Genomic DNA, 21,898 nt, shown 5'->3' on the forward strand with positions numbered 1-21,898 from the left:
AGGTCTTAAACACAACTGACTTTCTTTTGTAGAGACAAACCAATCTGTTTATGTATTTAACTGGTGAAATAGAAGGAAATGTCCTTCACAGTTTCATGAAAACAACAGTTTAAATAAATGCAAAGGAAAGGAAATCCTGTCTTGCTTTGACATGGCCCAGAGGAGGATCCCCGTGTCTTTGGTTACCTCCAAACCTTTCTTCATCTTTGGTGGCACAAACCGCTTCAGATGTCTACTTATTGTTTAATGTACACTTTATGGTCATTTTGTTAGGGAGACTTGTTCAACTTAATGCATTTAGGCATGTAGACATGGTCAAGATCTGCTGAATGAGCAAGAATGGGGATTTAAGTGACTGTGAATGTAGCATGGTTGTTGGTCTGAGTATTTTAGAAGCTGCTGATCTGCAGAAGAGCATCTCTGAAACAGATTAGACAAATTAGACAATAGGATGTTGATCTAACGAGTCCCAGTTTCTGCTGCGACATTCGGCTGAGTCAGAATTTAGTGTAAGCAACATGAAAGCATGGATCCATCTTGGCATGTTACAAAGGTTCAGGCTAGTGCTGGTAGTGTAAGGGTGTGGGGCATATTTTCTTTGCGCACTTTGAACCCATGGATCATTTAAACACCCGAAACCGCAGTATTGTTGCTGACCTTGTGCATCTCACATACAGTCTACTGTAAGTAGTGCTAGTTTGTGTGCTAACATACTCAGGTGACACTGCTTTCTGCAGTGTTGTTTTACCATTAGCAAGAGCAGTTGTTTGTTGAAATGTTTTAGGGCAGTTTTGTCTTTGTGAAATGTTCAAAATAAGCATGATTAAGTGCTGAAAGACTTTAAACAATTAGTTGTGCTCATCTAACGAAGGTTTATTTAGTTCATTAGCACAAAGTGAATACCAACAAAAACAAAAGCAAGAAACAGAAAAAGTGAAACTGCAGTCAGCTGGTTATTTTAAACATCTGCATTGATAACAGTGTATCACTAGTTAAGCACTGGTTAACATGTAACTACAACTTCACAAAGCTGTTAGTATGTATACAGACTTCCATGATGGATATTATGATTAACTTACTACAGAAACAAAAGGGTGTCTGAACTAAACTGAGAGGGCTTCTACAGTCACTAAAAATAAAGAAGTCTGAGATTACAAATAACCTGAGCGTATTTTTGCAGAAAATACCCAGGAATGTGGTCTGATTAAGTTCCATCAGTAAATAATCTCAGGTTTGTTTTCACAAGTTGAATAAGGCATATTTTACATAAACACAGAAGTTTGTTGAGTTTAGCTGAGCAAACTGAGGTCAGTTTGGTTTTTGTCAGATAAGGTTCACGCCTATTTGTCTTCGTTGCTGGTCAAGCAAAGTAGATTTCATAAGAATGAGGTAGTTGCTTCATGTTTTTTCATGTGAAGATAGACATTATGATTACATAACATACCCATGATGAGAGTTCAGGGAAACTCCTCGAAATAATCAGAAACATATGTTTGCCATTTAAATCTTTCAGCTAACAGGCAGCTTCAAATTTGTTGTTTTCAGTGTCCACGAAGTAAACTGCCTGTAAGCAACAGAGCAAAAGGCTTTTTACACACTTTGAGAAAACACTAACAGAAATTCAGATAATTATCAGACATTCCTAATCCGATCTTATATCAGATTCGTGAAGAACAATTTTACAAAAAATGTGAAGAGATATCCTGATTCTGCCTGCATGTATTTTATTTTGTAGGAGGCATGCAGCCAGCAGCCTCGTGCATTTTTATGACACATATTAGCCACTCTCAACGTTTAAACATGCTGGCACGTGAAAAGAAAGTTTCCACTGGATGCTCTGCACCCGGGTAAAAAACAAACAAACCTGTGAATCAAATTTAATGTTAAGTAGAAGTGACATATAACTGCACCGCGAGTCATACATGTGATTCCTATGCGACCGAGGATATATTTGCCTTGAGCTATAGTAGCATAGTTAAGTATCTGCTAGTGTGCTTAGGATCATTGTTTTGTTACACGACGCAGTTTCGACCAAGCTTTATGTTTTCGCTTTTTGACTCTACATTACTTCGGTTTACAGAGGAGTTCACGATTGATTCAGTGACTGTGGCTGCAAAACAAGCCTAAATCATCACCTCTTCACCACCAAGGTTGACAGTTGGTACGAGGTATTTATTCTGATATGCCATGTTGAGTGTTCGCTGGACTGCACAGAGTCCTGTGTATCTGGTTTCCGTTACACCAGGATCACAGCTTTCTGCTGCTGCTTTTCCTCAAAAGAAAAGACGAAAGAAAAGGACAGGGCTGATTTTGATACTGTGGTATAATTGGGACATTTGTGGAGAATGAGCAAGAGTCAAGACCACACACAAAGAGTGAGCCAAGAGCGAAAACTAAATAGATTACAGCACAAGGCTGACTGTAATTTCTCTTCTCACTTGCACTGAAATTAAGCCCAGTTTCTTTGATCTGGACTACAAAGCTTTACCCAAAGATAAGGGAAATACAAAGTTTAAGATTTAGAAGAAAGAGAAACACTTCTGAGGCTATTGATAAAAATGTATGACTTACTAGACGACTTGGGTCTACTCAAAAAACATTCAAGTCATGTGAATAATGTTGTTGCCCAACATATCTAAATCTGCAGACTGATATATGCATGTCATTTTGTGATACACGCATACAGCACACAGTATGCGTCTTTTGAGGTTTATGGTTTCCTTAATTCTGAAAACATTTTGCAACCAGGCTAGACTGCAAGACAACCACAAGCTCATTGCACACCAGTGCGACAAGGTTGCAAGCATAAGAGGGCAAAGCAGGCTTTCCTGTGTTTTGGTATCTTTACATTATATAAAGAGTGTTCTCCAGTCTGTAGCTGTTTATTTATGTTTGAAGAGTCAGTGTCCTTTTTCGTCCTTCCTCATATGTAGCACGCAGCAGGAAACTAGCTGCATCAGTAGTATTCTCACTCTTGCGTGTATTCCCTGGTTTAGAGTGAGCATGCTGGAGGCAGCATATCTGCAAGGTAGGAATTCTGTGCCCCATTACTCGGAGTGTTCTCATGTCAGTGCAATCAGACATGACATAGTTTTTTAGCTGGGAGCTGGCAGGTAAAAGACTTTCACCTCCTTTGGGTAATGTCTATAAGTCCGTCTATTAAAACATCCTAAACAATAGATAAATCCAAGGTCAGTATAATAAGAGAATATGTTTATCTTTATTTTCTTTACAAAAATGAATGTTGTTAGATTCTAGATACTGTTACGTTGTTTGTTTGTTTTTGTTTCATATTCAGTTTTTTAAAAAACCTTTTGAAAAAAATTAAAATCCTTGAGGCATCATTTAGTCTTTTATCTCTGATTTACTGAGATCTTAAATCCTCCTTAAACATTTAAAAGCATATCACACCTTTATCAAACAATGCTTTTGCAAAATGCTATCTCCGCCTCCAAATAATGATATTGTTGACAGATGTCGGGGTCTGTTGCATGATCATCTGTGTGATGATGTCATGCCACTTGTGGTCCAAGTCTCAGCAGTGCAACTTAAAGCTAAAGGAGAGTAGAGGTGTCATGTAAACAAACACAATATAATATTGTGTAATTGTGTATTGTGTATAATAAAAACTGTAGAATTAAACCTTTCCCACATCTGTGTGTGAGATGCATTGATGATGGTGCCCATGACACATCTCACAGTCACTGTTTGGTCATGCATGTGGCAGATGCCTCACACTTAATCATCAAGTGTCACACTGCTATGTGGTCCACACGCAGCTGAGGGATCTGGTGTCAGCAGTAAGCTTAACGAGCAAATAAAGGCCAGCCTATAGTTCATCCTCAGTGTGAAACAAGCTGTTACAGTGTCCTTCTGCCTCTCTTTAAGCTAGTGGCTGTCTTTCTTAAATGCCCCTGTTCAAAAGTTGAAAAGCGCGTGCCCAAAACCCTGTAATTCTTATTATAATCATTTATCATTTATTTTATCATAAATAAAATTTCAAGTTTAAACTTATTTCAAAAAGGGTCAGTGAACAATATCACCAAAGTCTTGTTTTTTTTTTCCATAAAACAGAATAAATCAGTTTTTTATCATTTTATACAGCGCTGTTGTATAGCTTTGCTTTTTTGATGACTCCTCTGACCATCCAGACTCTTCTTGCCATCAAGGAGCACTCATGTGATCAGTGATTATGACATAAAACTTTGAAAGAAAGCAACCAGAGATATGGTTCTTTAGGCCCACGGTTGTAACTGTCTCTATGCTGGATACAGTGTAAAATCGAATTAGTTCCCAGAACTCAAAAAAATTGAGGAAACTCGTTGCCTCAAAAAAATTGAGTAAAGCTCAGCTAAAAATGACTAAATTAGGACAACTTATTTATTTTGAGTGCTCTGTACAAGCTCATTTGTTCCCAGAACTCAAAAAAATTGGATCAAGTTTACTTAAGATGACCAAGTTAGGGCAACTTACTCATTTTGAGTACACTGTACAGCCTTGTTAGTTCCCAGAACCCAAAAAAATTAAGGAAACTCGTTGCCTCAAAAAAACTAAGTAAAGCTTACTTAAGGTGACTGTTAGGACAACTTATACATTGCAAGTCTGCAGTATTAAGAATAACTTGATATTTCTGACTGTACAATACTAATTGTTTACTTACTGACAAACATTTCAAGTTCAACTAAATGAAAAAACAATTTGTGGTAACCTGAATATGATTAAAAATAATTAACAACACTTTTTGTAATGATGTTAAAATGAGCCCAACTTTTATTTTCAAACACAACAAAGTATAACAGCCAACATACTGGACACTGTTCTGCTGAACAACAAACAATTATATTGCCATCACTGTTATAATCTTACAATGAAACAAAGTCTCAGATGTAATTATTCTGAAAATAAGTTTAGGCCTACCACAAGTTTGTTTTGTACTTACATTACTTATATAATCAAAATAAAATATTTGTTGTTCTGTCACAAGTGCAGTCTCTGATTTAAACAACACATTTGTTTTGCATTCCAACACATGAGCTGGAATGTTGTATTATTTTAAGGATGGCTTGTTTCCAGTCCAGGCATTACTGCCTGAATGACTATCATGGATCGAGGTGATCCAAATGTAGGTGCAGAAGAAAGTCTTTAACTTCCCTTAAGTACAGTGGCCGTGGATGTGGGTTGAAGATGCAATGAGCTTGAACCTGCAGGCAACCATCTTCACTGACCACACCATCTGTGACGGAGGACTCATCTCTCCTGGTGTCCTGCAAGCAAACAATCATATTTTTTGGAACATGAACTTAATTGCTTTCTTAAAACATTTTTTTCTGCATTTGGTATAAAACAGACTCCAATTTAGACAATTTCAGGCTCCCTCCCCACCGGAGAGGTGACATTCAATGTCCCACTGTCAGTCTGGATAGCCCTGACCACCACCCAACACACAATAATGTCATGAAAGCATCATTTTAAAAAGGGCTATGCAAACATGGCCAATAACTTTCATTCTAATGATGTGCAAAATGATTTGGGAACAAAACAAATTTTGCTGTTAGAAAACTTGCAGACTTCACTATTTACAGTGTAGACCCTCTAAACTAAGTTTGGGGGATGTGATCTTTCAAGAAATGCAGACAAACTGTTGTTGTTTGTTTACTTACACAGCATGTCTTGTAGAATTAACTGGAGTCACCAGCAACAGCATAGTGCAGACATATCTCAAGTCTAATAACAGAAGACAGGAAAAGATCAGTACAGAAACAACTTCCCCAAACCAAAGCACAAATAAAACAATAAGTAAAGCAGGCTGATCTAAAGTATGATTAAAGTTCAGCCTGATTAATATAAATATAACTGACTAATTGTTAATATATTGGAAAACCAAAATACTTGCCGCTGAGTTGATGTATTTCTGTCCAACAACAGGAGTGCTGGTCCCGAACCTCAAAGACAGTAAGAAGCAAGCAGAGGGAGAAAAAGCAGAACATTTTTCAGAAACCGATTTGATCCTTAATGGCTGTGCAATTATTGTAACATAGAGTTTGCTTATGTTGTTAAATAAAGTCTAAATTTGACATTAATAGATGCCACAGATGTTCAAAAGCTGCCGCAAAGCATGAAAAAATGGACGTCTCTGAAAACGTTGGAGCATTTTTGCAAATATGTGATGTCTTGATAAATCGAACAGATATTTGAACTTTACACAGCTATATTCTCGCCTGAAAATATCTTAAAAGTTTATTTTGTGACCCAGAAAAAGTAATACGTTTTTTAGCCGCGCTCCTCCGCCATTGCCGTGCTTACAAGTACACAGGCTCTGACAACCGAGGCCTTCCTTTTCCCCAGACTACCCTTTCTGGGTCACAAAATAACCTTTTAAGATATTTTCAGCCGAGAATGTAGCTATGTAATGCTCAAATATCTACTTAATTTATCAAAATATCACATATTTGCAAAAATGCTTCCACGTATTCAGAGAGCTCTGTTATCCACCAGCGATAGCTGACCGGGAGGTCAAGGCTCGATAGAGTCCCCGAGCACAGCTAACTCCTGGCATATTGTTTTCAACCCCCCCTGAAGTCTTGTGCTACTCAGGTTAAACATGATCTATATAATTAGTTAGTTAGGTAGTTAGTTATGGCTATGGATTGAAAATACCCCCCACACCCCACCCCTAACGGCTGCACCTCCCGAAGAATTTTGTCTGGGCTCTTATCTCACTTTTTTATTTCAAACAATCAACAGAAAATTTCACTGACATAGTGTTATGTAAGGTTTTTAAGGCTGTGGTGTTAATTTTTAAGCAACATGAGCCCAGCGGCAGCAGCAACGCTAGGCTAACACTAACTAGCTAGCAAGATTATAAACCTGGTGCTAAACTAAGACAAGCCACAAAATCAGTTTGAATAAGAGTAAACATTTACTCACCAAGTCAGTGTATCAGGTAAAGATTCACAGCAATGACAACAATAACCTTTTGAGCTGACGCTTTTCCAGGTTTGCTCAACATATTCCATAACAAATGCTGGCACCATGAACATGCGGACTAATCCGAGAGGGAGGAGGACGGTAGTGACGTGGCATTTTCAAAACACATCTTTCATCCTTCCGCACTGAGAAGCAAAACTTCCAGCTTACTTAGTTTTTCTAAGTTAAGACAACTCAAATAAACTGAGTTTATCAGCGTTTTTGCATAAAAAGTACTTGTAACTTATTTAAATTGAGTTCTAATAACAAATTGATAAAAACTGAGTTCAGCCTATTTAATATTTTTAATTAAACACAATATTACATTTTACAGTGTAGTTGGTAAGGACTGAGAGGTTGGGAAAGGTGGAAGGATGGCCACGTAGAATAAAGCCTGACCACAAAGGTGTCCCTTTACTTTTCTACCAATCCTGCCCACACATCCTACACACTTCCACTCTGTTTGGACATCTTTGTAGATGCTTCACCTCAAACAAACTATTCTCAGATGGAAGTAGAATATAAAGCTCTACAACACCACGACTAGTCAGGAGACTAAGGAAAATACTCATACTTTTGGAAGTGCATCCAGTTTTTTAGCTAACTGGAGCTCTGCAGTCATTGCGTACACACACAGGCTTATTTTAACCAGCAATTTTAATTTTACTTTTTTGACAATTAAAAATGACCTTTAGCAGCTGCCTCCAACACCCTCCTTCCAGTTCTCATCTATATAAGTTCCCCAAGCTCTACAAGCTGTTCATTCTCGTTTACGTGCCCCACCCTCCCTCCTCTTTTCAATTCTTTAACTTCTTCACTTCTCTTTAGTACATGGGGCTCTGCCAGGCCCGGGAGCCATTCCCCTTGGAGGCTTTCCCCAAAGCGCAGCTCAATTCATGTCCAAGCCATTCAACTTTACCTACTAAGACGCTGACAAACCAAAAATGAGGACGTGGGCCCAGTGAGTGAAAACAACATTTTTATATGAATTCCTAAGACCGAGCACAGAAAAACCTCTGTATTTTCATGCAGAACATGAACTGCAATTCATTGTTAATGTTCTGGATAAACTATGCAGAAAATTTCCATAGTTTAAATAAATATCTGACTCCATTACTAATCCTTTGAAATCCAGGGTGAAACTGAAGAACTGCAATTTTTTTAAAAAAGTGACTGTAGAGAGCCTCATCACCTGACTCTGACAGTCTGAAATTATGTGCTGTGTCACTGTGAAAATATAATTTCACTAAACACATTTCTTAAGCAATTACAGCCTTGAGTGTGCCTTTGTGTCCATTATGGTTTCAACAGATGGCCTGTGTGTGAAGTGGAGGGAGATGAAAACAGTCAAGGTTAAATAAGACTGGGAAATCAAGAACAATTGAGTACTGGGTTTCAAATGGGCAACCACACCACAGAAAACAGACCTCCAAAATGTTAAAAAAATAAAGCCTTTGCGTCAGGTTACCTCTGCTTGATTATTTTCCCTTATGGGGACAGACCAACAGGATGGCTGTAAGCTCCTGATAAGATGTAAAGCAGTGCCTGGGCGAAAACTGATGACATTAAGAAGAGTGGCAAACAACATCAAGGAGAAGAGTAGATCTATAGATGGTCATGATCTGATAGCCAAATGTACTCCGGACCTAAAGTCTTGTAACAGCTGTCTGTCAGTGGGGAATTCAGATTTCCTGAGCTGTTTTCACAGATGATGTTATGTAAGTAGATACTCAAAGAAAACACAGGCGGCTGCATGCAAACACATATACGTTTACAAGCATGCAGTCATGGACTTCAGCTGCAGTTCAGCTCATGTGCAGAATCGTGAGATTGCTCAAATTTACTGCAGTTTAATATTTGTTGTGTGTGTCGCGGTGAATGTCTGTGCAGTTAGTTCATAGTAAAACTGGGCATGGAGACTTTGGATTCAACAATTTCAAAGACACTAACCTTGTTAAGCAGTTATGAAAAACACATGTTGTGACATCACAGATTGAGTTAGCTAGTGCCCACATAAAAACAGGGATTTTATGTTTTTAAGTGGGGGGTTTTTCTGTGCAGTTTCTCCTTTTCTCTACATGAAAACACACTTTTAGCTCACTTACAATTGACTGACCTTTTAGATAGATAGATAGATAGATAGATAGATATTCAGACATAGTTTTGACATAGAGGCAGAGCGCTTTCGTCATCTCTAATTTGTGCCTCCTTGTTCCCTCTGTCTTCTTGCCTGTGACATGTAAAGCAATTTCAGTGTGTCATGTTGAATGAAATCCATTCCTAGATTGCATCAGAAGGACAGAGAAGACTTGCTGGAGGAGCTTTAATCAGGGATGCACAGAGCATGTTTTTAGTGCTTCTTATTAGCCAATATAGAGCTTTGTGGGAAGGCTTTTTATGATAGTGCTTGTGTGGATTCAGTTCTAGAATGAGTGAGGGAAAATGTGGATGTTTTTAATAGGTTGGTTTGTGTGTCACGCAGTTCTTGCCTTGTGTTTGGTTGGTCACCGATTACACCTTTCTGTCTTTCTGCAATTCTCATCTGAACGATGATGATAATACGTGAATGCAACTCGTGGCTTGAAGAGGTACCTGGGACTCGTGATGCTTTGAGATTTGATTTCCTGTTTAATATTCTTGAATGTTGGTTTGTGCTTAGGGGCTGCATGGTGGTGCACTGGTTAGCCCTGCTGCTTCATTGCAAGAAGGTCCTGGACCATGCAGAGTTTGCATCTTACTCTGGCTTCCTGCAGAAGTCCAGTGACATGGATGTTAGATGTTAGGTTACGTGGTGATTCCAAATTGGATGTAGGTGTGAGACTCAATGGTGTGTTAGCCCTACAACAGACTGGTTAAGAGTCTAAAAAAAGGGGCCAATTTCTCTCAAGTAAGGCACCTAGACCCCCACCCCCTTGTAAAATGAAGCATTTCTTCAGTTAATTTAGAATTCTCAGTCTTAAGGATGAAATCAGACAAATCTTTAAAAAAACAAACAAAAAACTTTTGTTCATATTTTTCTGTCAAAGCCACGTTAAGAATCTGGGTTCAGAGCTGCAGGTTGCTGACACCTTCCTTACACCACATTGGGATTAAAACCCTAGATTGAAATGCACTGCAAACATTTCAATGTATTAAATGTTGACCTTTTATGCCTGAGAAGCACTTGCCATTTGTTATGAACTGTGGAATAAAGCAATTAATTGTTTGTTGGTTCCAGTTTCCATATTTCTGGGCTTTTTTTAGTACCACTTTATTTCCTGGGATAACAGCAGCTCTTACCAGAGAACTGGTCTCTGTCCTGTCGTCAGAACAAATCTGCTACAACACAAATTAATTTTAAGGATAACAGAAATGTAGAAATGACAAGAATGCACACTCACACAGCCTCCGCCTCCGCGTGTGCAGAACAGACTCGCAACTGTTCGCAACTGTTTTTTGAGGGCAACTGTGACTGAGAGTGGTGTGAGAAATTTGTGGGTGGGTGCCCGCTATCTCAGTAAATCTAAATCTACGTGTCAAGTGCTCTTAAGTAAGGCACCTAACCCCCCGACTTCTCCCCGCTGCCTTCTCCGTGTGTGTTCATTGCACATGGATGGACTCAAAATTTCTGTGTACAGAACAAACACACCTTGTAAAATGAAGCATTTCTTTGTTTTAACATCATGTAATTCATACATTTTAACAGCATTCAGTGGAAGGTTAAGACCTGCTCGAACTGACATAGATAACTTCTGTTTTCTGTCTTCAGTTTCGTATAAATGTGCACACCTGTTTGTCCATCCTGAAATGAAAAATGAGCTCAGTGATTGATGGAAAAGATCATTTTTATGATACGCTTAGATAAGCTTTTATCAACACTTATACATACCAAGTTAGTGATATATGAAGAAGTGATTTAAGGGAATTCAGCAAATTAAAGTCTGATGGGTTCTGTTTTATTTCATGGTCACACAGAAGAATGTGAGCAGCAACTCTTCAAGTTGCACAATTTGGGACTAATGCCAGTTTAAAATTTTCTGGATTTGGATGTAAATCCCATAATGGACTGTTTTAAAATCCTGTCCCTCAACGCACCTCCGGATTGAGGGGAATTCCTTGTCTGTGCAGTAGCAGATTTGCTGATGGTCCATTGTGACAGGGATTTCATAGTAGCGCGTGACCCTTGCAATGACTCACACTCAGTTGGGAGTTTGAAGGGTCTTCTGAGGTAATGAAAACAGGGATTCCACTCTCACATACCTTTGTGAGGAGTTTTTCTTTGTTTGTTTGTCTTTATCGCTTCAGCCCAAGTTTTAAACCCTAAAAATGGAGCCAGGTCTTAAAATCCTCATCCTCCGGTAGAGAGCTTACTTCACCCTGCTTCCCAAGCCATTCGGGGGTTTAGAGGCCATCCATTGGAATTCCTTTCTTTACCACTGTCTTCTTAAATCTCAGTATGTGGTCAGAAAGCCACTTCCAGCCTATTCATGTCATGCCCTCCTCCTCTCTCTGTGTGCACCTCTTATGCCACAAACTTCACAAGATGTTCTCGAATTAGACGTGTGATGTTTATTTGCTTAACTTTTGTTCTAAAAATGGCAAAACAAGGAAGCTGTTTGTGGGTCAGCGGGAAGTGAAGGGGTTAAGCATTTCATCTGACAGCGACACAACAAAAAGAAGAAGGCCATTGATTGTTTTTTCAGGCTCTCATTGACAATATGAAAGGTTGCTTTGGCTGCATGTTCAGCTTGTGCAGGCTAAAACCGCCTCTGCCAGATGTCACACAGGCGCTCCAAAGGAGTCAGTTTTCGCCAAAGACCACAAACACGCACACCCGTTGGGTTACAGTTGCTGCTTTTTCTGCCCCAGTTTTCTGGTCGTCACCTGCATTTATCTTTCCCACATTACCCGTCAGATATCTCTCATACATGCTCAACATTGCCTCATGAAAGAAGTCTCTCATAGAAGCCACATTCTCTTTTTTTCCTTTCTTTTATTTTCCTTCTCCCTGGCAGTCTCAGTCCTCTTCATGGAAAAACCCAGTTAAGTTTGTGCCTTACAGCACTGACAAGCTGCTAACCGACTTTCCTCTTTGGCTACACAAGCCAATAAACAAGCCACAGACATATATAGTTACAAAAATACATTTGAAAGGCCAGTGATGGAAATGCTGTGCAGTTTTGTGTCTTCACACCAGCAGAGAGAGAGAGACAGTGGACCCTCAGTCCTCTTTGCTCAGCTCGTCGTTCACTGGGTTTGGGTTTGCAGGGAAGCAGACAGACTTGTTCTCCGTCACAGATGGTTTCTGTCCGAAACCGCCGCAAGCTTTTTTTAGACGGAGGGGAGACAGGGTGTGGATGACTGTGTACCTACCACAACTATATGAGTAAACAGGGTTAAGTGTATCCAGACTCGACACAAAAATGTCCACAAACAACGGCCCACGTTTTATGATGAAATTATATGCTGGTGTCTCTTTTTGCACACTCTTGAGACAAGCTGTACTCTAAAAGATTCTGTAAGATGTTTGTATTTTATTTGGAGATACAGAAGGCCAAAGTGTTGCACAACAACAATAACCGATTCCATCTGTTTCCAGCTTTTGATTACGACAAAAACTGGACTCAGTTCTTCTGGTACAAGGAAAAAAAATGTTTTCAGCAGTTTTTTTGTTTTACACAAATACAGCTCTTTAGGAATACTAAATAGGCTTTCTAATCTTGTCTGTGGGTGATTTGCCCTTCTCTATATGCCTCAGACTGTTAAACTTAGTCAGCTTTGGCCTTCAGGGCAAATTCCTGTGCCTAATGTCTTTGCATTCGAAAAAACTGTAGGTTTGTGTGAATATTAGTAATGCGTGGTAAATAATTGATTGTACATTTTTAATTAAAACAACTCCCTCCATATTTAACACCAAATTAATTACTGGTAACTATTTGTATTGTGCTGCTTTGGAAATACACACTCAAAAAAATAATTCATTGGATGAACGTAATTTTATCTTGCCACTTATATTCCATCTAAACAAATCATGTTATATTAATCCATCTTGATTGTGTTGTGCCAACACGATATATGTGTGTAGGTTTAACATAATATTAACATTAACATTCAATTAATTTGACTTTTGTTCAATCAACATGTTTGTACAAGTTAGTCTAATTAAATTTATTTAAATCCATCTTATATTGTTTAAACACTTTGGCACATCAAAAATCAGTCTTGTTACATGAACTAGTGAAATATTTGTTTGTTACACCAATGATAATCTTGTTGAATGAATGAAATGTAACTTATGTCTGTAGTACATGTTGTATTCATATTAAGTAATGTTCAACAAACAAAAAAAATCAATGGATTTACAGCAACTTCCAATCCACCCATCTTCTTATCTTTATCTGGGCTGTGGAAGTGATAGGGCAAGAGGGACAGGGTACATCCTGGACAGGTTGCCAGTCTATCATACAGAGACAAACAATCATTTGCACTTTAACACCTTTGGGCAATTTAGAATAACCAGTTACCCTTACAACTGCATGACTTTTAGCTGTGGAGGAAACCAGAGTACGCAGAGAGAACCCACTGCAAACTTCGCCACATTGTGGATTTGAACCCAGGATCTTCTTGCTCTGAGGCAACAGCACGAACCACCATGGCATTAATCTGTCAATGCAGACGTAACAAAAGTAGGAAAGCTATGCTTGATGATGCTTTATGTTGTTGTCCTTGACAAGTTAAACCATAAGAAATAGTAACCGCGTGGTTAAGAAATATACGTGGTGTGGTTGTCTGCCTCTTGTAACCCCACTGATTTTCCTGTGGTTTGACATCTAATGTGATCTTGTGAATTTCGTGAGTCGACTCACAAAAATGAAATTGGGTGGTTGTTACATGCATAAGATCCAAACTTGTAATTTGAACTAAATAATTCCATGTGTCTATGGTGAACGTAATTAAATCATGTAGCATCTGCATGAAATTCAGCAACTTAATTTGTTCTTGTTGAGATGACATGATACAATCCAGTAAGAGTGGCTGGATCCAGGCAACTAACCGCTCTTACTAGATTGTATGATGTCATCTCAACAAGAACAAATTAAGTTGCTGAATTTCATGCATTCATTCCCCCCTTGTTTTACAAGAAAAATGTTCGCGCCCCCCCTCGCGCGCGCGCACGCACGCACGCACTCACGAACACATCCTCCAACCACACACACCCATATTTTGCTCCATTGCGGTTTATTTCACACCTCAAACATTTAGTAAACAATTAAGCAAATACAAGTAATCTGCAATAAATTACAGGTAGTAAGAAAATAAACTACTAAGTCTTTTACGCTACGTCCACACCTACACGGGTATTTTTGAAAACGCAGCTGTTTCATCCACACGTAAACAGCGTTTCGAATCACTCTGCAAAATGGGTTCAAAAACATAAATAACTGTAGGATGCTGTTTGTCCATGATTTGAACCGGGGGAACAAATTGTGGCAGGATCAGCCTGATGTTATTTGTATCCCGCTGTAACTTTACTGTATAAAGAGCTCACATCTCCAAAATGTCAGGAGTAGTCAGTCATTACAACAAGTGTTTGTGAACTACAAATCAAGAATGTGGGATACTGTTTGTCCATGATTTAAACAGCCCAGCGCTGCTCCCAACAAAGGGAAAACCAATCCTGCAGGGAGACCTACCTTGGCACTTGTGCAGGTGAAACCAAAGGGAAGATATGCTTCACCATATTTTCTAGTCTTTGGCTTAGAATGAAGTTGGTTTGGAAACATATTCAGCTATGCTTCATCTCCTGCTTTGCGTTTGTGTGGGCGCCCGTGCTAGCAGTGTCCAAACGTTGTTGTTGGGTTTTTTTTCCCTTTTCATGCCGCGCCCCCCCTGCAATGGCTCTGCGCCCCCCCTAGGGGGCGGGCCCCACACTTTGGGAACGTCTGTTATAGGTAACAGTCTAGGAGAGACCTGACGCATGACCTGAGAGATGCTTCTGGCCCTTCAGTTGATCCATTTACTGTTTGCCTTATCGGAAATGGTCTCATTGGCTGTCAAGAAGCCATTAATGAGGAAGGGAAACAGGGAGAAAAGACTGAGGAATGCCAAATTACTCAATGGCTGGACTGAAAATCAGCGACAGTGACTGAAAACAGGTCTTTTGGAGTGATGAATCCAAATTGAAAAATTCTGGTTGGAATCATTGTCAGTATGAATGGAGGAGGTGAGGAGAGGTGCAACAATGAGTGTTTATAGCATCTGTAAAATATGGTGGAGGCTCTGTCATGGTGTGGGGCTGCATTTCAGCCTGTTGTGTTGGGGATCTTGTCAAAACTGATGGAGCTGGGAAAGCAGAAAGAAGGGTTAGCTTTTAAACCACTGATACCATCTGAAAAGTGTCTTTTTGGCAGAAGGTGTATTTTTCTGCATGTCATGTCATGGATTGGCAGAGCCCAAAACTCGACATTACTGAAGCAGTGTGGGATCATCTTGATAGAAAACGGAGCAAAAAGCAGCCAGCATTCAAAGAAAAGCTTTAATTGTCCTTCAAGAAGCCTGGAGAAGTATTCCCGAAGACTACTTTAAGAAATTACTAGAAAGCTTGTCTAAGAGAATGGCAGTGCTGAAGAGTAAAGGTGCTCATACCAAATATTGACTTTCAAACTCTTTCAAAAATCATAACTGTACAAACTCTGTTTTTGCCTTATGTACTGATTTCCATCTACATCAGAGAATAGGATCAAAGAATACATTCATTAGGATTGCCGAACTTTGTGATTGAATTCTGAATCATTGCTTCTCAGGCTTCAAGTAGAAGACACATTAAATTCCTTTTCTTCCTCTATGGGAGAATCACAGCTGATGGGTTTTCATGACCAAAGTTGAAACATCACTGAAACATGGATTCATCTCTGTTTGCATCACTTCCAATCTATGTAATGGTGCCTTGCAGAAACTTTGCTTCGTGCTTATTGCTCAGCAAATGTGGAAACTCCCTCAAGACTTGCTTATGACGCTGCCTGTGCAAAGGTGTTATCAAAGCAAAAGGTGGTTGCTTTGTTATAGAATATATTTAGTTGGTGGTATTTTTGCTTACTTAGTTTTTTTCGTTGTTATTTTGAAGTTCTGAATTCTTGTAGCAAAAACAAAGAAAAACCATGCTGTGCTGTGGCAAGTACTTTTGCATTACTTGGTTTCATTTGTACCACAAGCTGCTTCTTTAAAGTAATATTATTGCCACATTTCTGGTTGTGCTGGTCACATCAGTAGTGATATGATTACTCATCAGAGATGTTTCAAAAACAGTCACAGACAGTGGCATTACACATCCAGAAAGTCTTGGGTGGCTGATGACATTTTATTGTCGTCCCACATCGAATACTCAAGCTTCCTCCGCCTTGTCACTGGTTAGGCTTCATGGCATGCCATTCAGGGACGATTTTGAAAGTGCAGTTGACTTGCCGAGCCATAACATTTTATAGTGTGTTTCCATAAATTGTATTCTTTCAGTTTTTTCCTTTTAAATAGAATTACAGTGTAGAAACACTTTGTTATGAGTAATTTTTTTTATTCATTGTTTATGAAAAAAATACAGCTGACTAGTGTCAAAATATGCGTATTGAGTAAAAGCTAATATAACGGCCATCTACTACACAGCAGTTTGTTGTTTGTTTATTATGTTATATATTAATAATCTTGAGCTGCAAGGTTGTATCTAGTTGTAGATGAGCATGTCAAATCATTGTAGTAAGTGTAAACGGGAAGTGTTTAACAAAAAAATAGGAAAGAAATGACCTTTTATTATGCAGTAAGCCAAAATAAAGCAAGATCCACTCAACTAAACTAGACACACTGACGAAGAACACAGGAAGGGCTTCAAATCCACAAGAGGTAAACAGGGAAGAAAGCCTTTTTTCCCCAAACACATATGCAGATGGTTAGACAGTGTTGGGGAGTAACGGAATACATGTACCGCCGTTACGTATTTAAAATACAAAATATGAGTAACTGTATTCCGTTACAGTTACCGTTTAAAAAGGTGGTATTTAGAATACAGTTACTTTGTTGAAATAAATGGATTACACGGCGGTACTTCCCTGTTTCATATTGTGGCAGGTCAGGACTGTTTGGGTTTAGTTTGACAGCTACGTTCTGTTGTTCCAGGCGGCAGCGTTACGGTTGCCATGGTTACAGGGCGACGCTCTCTCTCTGCGTGTTTCCTGGTTGAGAGAGGCCTTTTTGTTGTTGTTGTGCTAAGCTAATAGGCAGAATGCTACCGGTATAGCTCTAACGAATGTAGCATCATGGGCAGTGTAGTCCGTGCTGCAGGGAGAATGGACTGCCATACACGTTATGTGTCTGTAAGCGAGGGAGGGAGAAAAAGGAAAAGTACGAGCTGTCATCGAGCAGAAACAGGAGCTGGAAGCATGTAAATATAATAATAACCACTGCAGCTAAGAAGAGTGCCTGACGAGCCCAATTGTAAGTAAGCTATTAAGACTCGACTGTACACCGTGTTCGTGTTTTCCTCCAAAAACAATAAGCTCCGTTGGAGCAGCCTTTCAACGCCTCTCTCTGTCTCTCGCTAGCAAAGTTGACCCAGACAACAAAGTAAAGCTAGTTTTCGGCTACGAACCCGACATATTAGCCAGAGGTCCCTTTACTACGGTTAAGAGCCGCGGACCTTCAGTAACAGTAAAAAATCACCGCAATAGTACATTCATGTAGTTGTAAACAGCATGATAATATATTAAGTAATCCAAAGTATTCAGAATACGTTACTGTCATTGAGTAACGTAATGGAATACGTTACAGAATACATTTTGGGGCATGTATTCTGTATTCTGTAATGGAATACATTTTAAAAGTAACCTTCCCAACACTGTGGTTAGATATGGTTAAAATGATTCAAATGTAGTAAGTATACACGTTTCATATAAATATAGTCTATAACTAATTTTTTTTCTGTAGCCCAGATAATTACATTTCAGTTACATAAAACGTGTGAATTTTGATTTTATGTACTGTATAGCCTGTATAATTAATATGTATAAAATCCAGAAAGGTACACAGCAGGGGGCGGTTCATTTACAAACACAAGTCTAACTTAAGTTTCACACTGTTTTTAGTTAGAAAAAAATCAGATTGTTACATACTTAAATTTACACAATATGCCACAAATCTGCACTGTCATGAACACAAAATTTAAACCTAATTTTTCATGATTTGTTGGGTTAACCCTCTGATGATCTAAAATATAACTGGACATTTTTGACATATTTGTGTTTCATGTTCAAATTGTTTCATTGTATTTTTCTTCCTTGCCTTGCTTGGTATCGTTCTTTTCAGCACAACCTCACGAGTCTGAATTTAGTTATTTTTCACTGACATACTGTATTAACAAAACGGATCTGAAATCACACAAAAAACGTGGCATGGGGTGGCACGTGTGGCACATGCCACCCCATGCCACCCTTCTAGATCCGCCCCTGCGGATAGTGCTGAAACGAAAAAGCTCGATGAAACAGTCTAAAATGAATAAGCCTGAACTACAAATTAAAAACAATGCAGAAAACGTAAGGCTCGGAGCAAACTCACAGACTGTGACAAAAGGATCCTTTCGTGTTGTGTTTGGGCTCATTTATTAATTTTAGATATTTGTTTTTATACCCTGGCGGGCTACCACCCAATAACAGGCTTATTTTCGTCCCCTGTGCGCCTTTTGTTGTTCTAAACTTGTGATGAATGATGCGATTGGGTGATGATCATGCCACGAAGGCGTGTCTGTGTTCATTTGGGTTGTGTAGACGTGGACGGGACAATAAACTCCACCGACTCCGGTAAGGTAAGACATCACACTGCAGTCATTGAGCGCTAGTGTGTACTCACAGACGCTTATTTTACCTTTACCATCAAGAATCGCCACATAAATGCGGCAGTAGTTTGAAACCGCCTTCAGATTAAGCGTAAAAAAGGCAAATTTATTGAAAAATAACGTTGCTGTTGTATCGGATGCTGATTTGTGCTGTTATGTTAAAGTTACGAGGCCGAGGTTCGTTTTTATATCTAAAATAATCTAAAGAGGTAGAAAAATAGAGGCAGACTGACCGGGGCTTTCGTTACTCCGTGACCGCGTGTGTCCTTTGTTGATTTAAATTAAATTTAGCGCCACGTTTTCGCGCTCTATCCCGGCAATTAGACCCAGACGGTCCAGCTAGAGAAGAGGGCTGACTAATGGAAACATTTTGGTGCTAGAAAACGCTGTTTCTTAACGCATTTTTTCATTCCTGCGCTTCGCATTTCGCCGCTTTTTTGTTTCTCTCATCACGAGAGTGACACATCTAAACCACTGCTGCATCTTCTTCCCGAATTTTGTGATAAAAAAAAAGAAAAGAATCTAATGAAACTCTTATCGAATGAAAGAATTGAATATAGCAGTGCTACATTTTTAGATAACCTTGTGATCAGTCGTTGGACACGTGGTTGTGTAGGAGCACGTGTGTAGTATGTGTGTGTTGGCAGCTGTAATGGGCTCTTGAATGGTACAACGTGCGTGATGGTATCACACAGGAGCTAATGAAATGAATTGATGAGCAGATGAAATGAATGCATTCACCGCTTAAGCCTGCCACTTGTAATCTGAAACCATAAGTGTGGTTTGAACAGGGGAGTAGGCATCCTGTGGGGCTCTTTCTCTTGTGGTTTTGTGATACTTAGATGATTTATAGGGGATAGTTCTGTTGCAGGCTCTCTCCCTTACTGAGTGTCGTTCCTGGCCTGGCTTCAGGTCACATGAATCTGTGTCTATTTGTGACTCTGTGACCCCTGAACAGGGAGAAGAGTTCGCCAGAATGGCAACTCCCCCCCCCCCCCCCCCCCCCCCCCCCCCCCCCAGTGAACAGCTGATAGTGCTGTGACCCACCACAAGGTGCCTAGTAAGAGTGGGAGTTAAGTTTTCACCTGTTTCCTGAGCTTTAACCAGTCTTCTTGGTTACAGAATATAGTATAGATCATTTTTGGCTAATGTGAAGGAAGTGATTAGGCTAAACTGACTCACCGCCTTGTATTTCAACTCAACTGTGCCGACTGTAGTGCAGTCATGGAGCTGCTGTTGCCAGTCTGCTATTCATCCAAACCACCTGAACCAACTGAAAAGACGGGCAGCTGGAGAAAGGCTTTGTTCCTGCTCCCGCTAGAGTGGCGGGAAAGGAAAATGAGTGTAAAGACAGCAGGTCACAGTGAAGACAACAGATCTGGAGACCTTTTAACACCCTTTCTTCTGGTGTGAATTGGATTTCTTTGTAAATTCTAAGGATTTATAATCCTGACACTCTCAGTACCTCACTGAAGTCTCCCTGTGTCATTGATTCCTGCTCTTATTTGCCCATGCAAATAATTATTCCCAGTGTGAGACAGCAATCTATGTAAGTCACTGGATTGCTTTTGTAGATAAAATCTAAAAAGGGGAAAATCTAGACAGCATGATTGCAGTAGGTAGTAGTTTGTTTCTAAATAAAGATTACATGTTTGCTTTAGAGAGAGCTTCCTGTTGTTTTTCACTTTTTATAAATAGATGGAGTTATGAGTAATAAGCCAGATATTGTGTTTCAATTGTATTTCCACTCCCAGCTCCAGTGATGTTAGAGGTTTGTTGAATTACCTTCATTGATCTGCTTTCATTGTGTATTGAATTGTTGTGCAGGTCTGCTTGCTGTGAACGTGACAACTCAAATCCCTTTTTTGTACACGCGATGAGATTAAGGTATTTGCCAACGTCTCAGGATATTCCTTGAATATGAGCTGTCACAGTCATTGTTTGTATTTATCTATTTTTATCACTGACTGAATAAAAGGCCTGTACAGGCACGGCGTTTGGTGATGTCCACTGACTGACGTTGACACCAAATAGCAACTTTGACGTGATGAAAAACTGAACTTTTATGCAGCATAAATTTGCTGCCAGGGCTGGTGGTTGCTATACTGATGCACGGCCCAGTGAAAATTGGAAAGCAGTGTGAAGATATTGTTACAGTTTACTGTACTTAGTTTGCAATGAGGTAGGAGGGTGTGCAAGAACATGTATGAGCATGTGAACCTAAAATACGTTAAGAGATAAAGTACATGTAAAAGTCTTGTGCCATCCCTCAAAATCTTTATTCAGTTCTTTATCCTATTAGGAATAGGAACGTGAGAAATGGATGCATTCGATTTATTGAAATGTGTAACAAAGGGACTAGACACATAATTTAAACTAGGTTTTGTCATATGTGTAGACACATAGACACACCTCTAATTAGGTGCCTTTTATGCTTGAATAATTCTTTTGATACACACACAAAAAAACAGGTTGGTCTGAAAACGGTCAAGTACAGGACTGGACTAAATAAATGACAAATTTCTAGCTCCTTGATAGCACAATGTAAAGAAATGAGGGGTGGCTAAAGATCTTTGCACATCACTGTAGCAACATACAGTGGGGCAAAAAAGTATTTAGTCAGCCACCGATTGTGCAAGTTCCCCCACTTAAAATGATGACAGAGGTCAGTAATTTGCACCAGAGGTACACTTCAACTGTGAGAGACAGAATGTGAAAAAAAAATCCATGAATTCACATGGTAGGATTTGTAAAGAATTTATTTGTAAATCAGGGTGGAAAATAAGTATTTGGTCACCTCAAACAAGGAAAATCCCTGGCTCTCACAGACCTGTAACGTCTTCTGTAAGAAGCTTTTCTGTCCCCCACTCGTTACCTGTATGAATGGCACCTGTTTGACCTCATCATCTGTATAAAAGACACCTGTCCACAGCCTCAACCAGTCAGACTCCAAACTCCGCCATGGCCAAGACCAAAGAGCTTTCGAAGGACACCAGGAAAAGAATTGTAGACCTGCACCAGACTGGGAAGAGTGAATCTACAATAGGCAAGCAGCTTGGTTTGAAAAAATCAACTGTG

At 39.5% G+C, this 21,898-nt stretch overlaps 1 protein-coding gene across 3 annotated transcripts in view; it reads left to right on the forward strand.

The window, feature by feature from the left end:
• The window catches only part of LOC102778768 (equilibrative nucleoside transporter 1-like), a 48,534-nt gene that overhangs the window by 1,876 nt on the left and 24,760 nt on the right, over window positions 1-21,898 (forward strand). Inside the window, exon 1 of one of the 3 annotated variants that reach the window (XM_087850116.1) lies at window positions 18,564-18,785. The exons of 1 other annotated variant lie outside the window; for it this stretch is intronic. The gene's annotated coding sequence lies outside the window, so the exon portion shown is untranslated. Of the gene's footprint in view, window positions 1-18,563; window positions 18,791-21,898 lie in introns of those variants that run through there. One more of the 3 variants, XM_087850113.1, reaches the window with a different exon arrangement.

Source organism: Neolamprologus brichardi, chromosome 13 (genome assembly GCF_056152115.1).
Source record: "Neolamprologus brichardi isolate AB-2024 chromosome 13, ASM5615211v1, whole genome shotgun sequence".
In the NCBI taxonomy this organism is placed as follows: Eukaryota; Metazoa; Chordata; class Actinopteri; order Cichliformes; family Cichlidae; genus Neolamprologus; species Neolamprologus brichardi.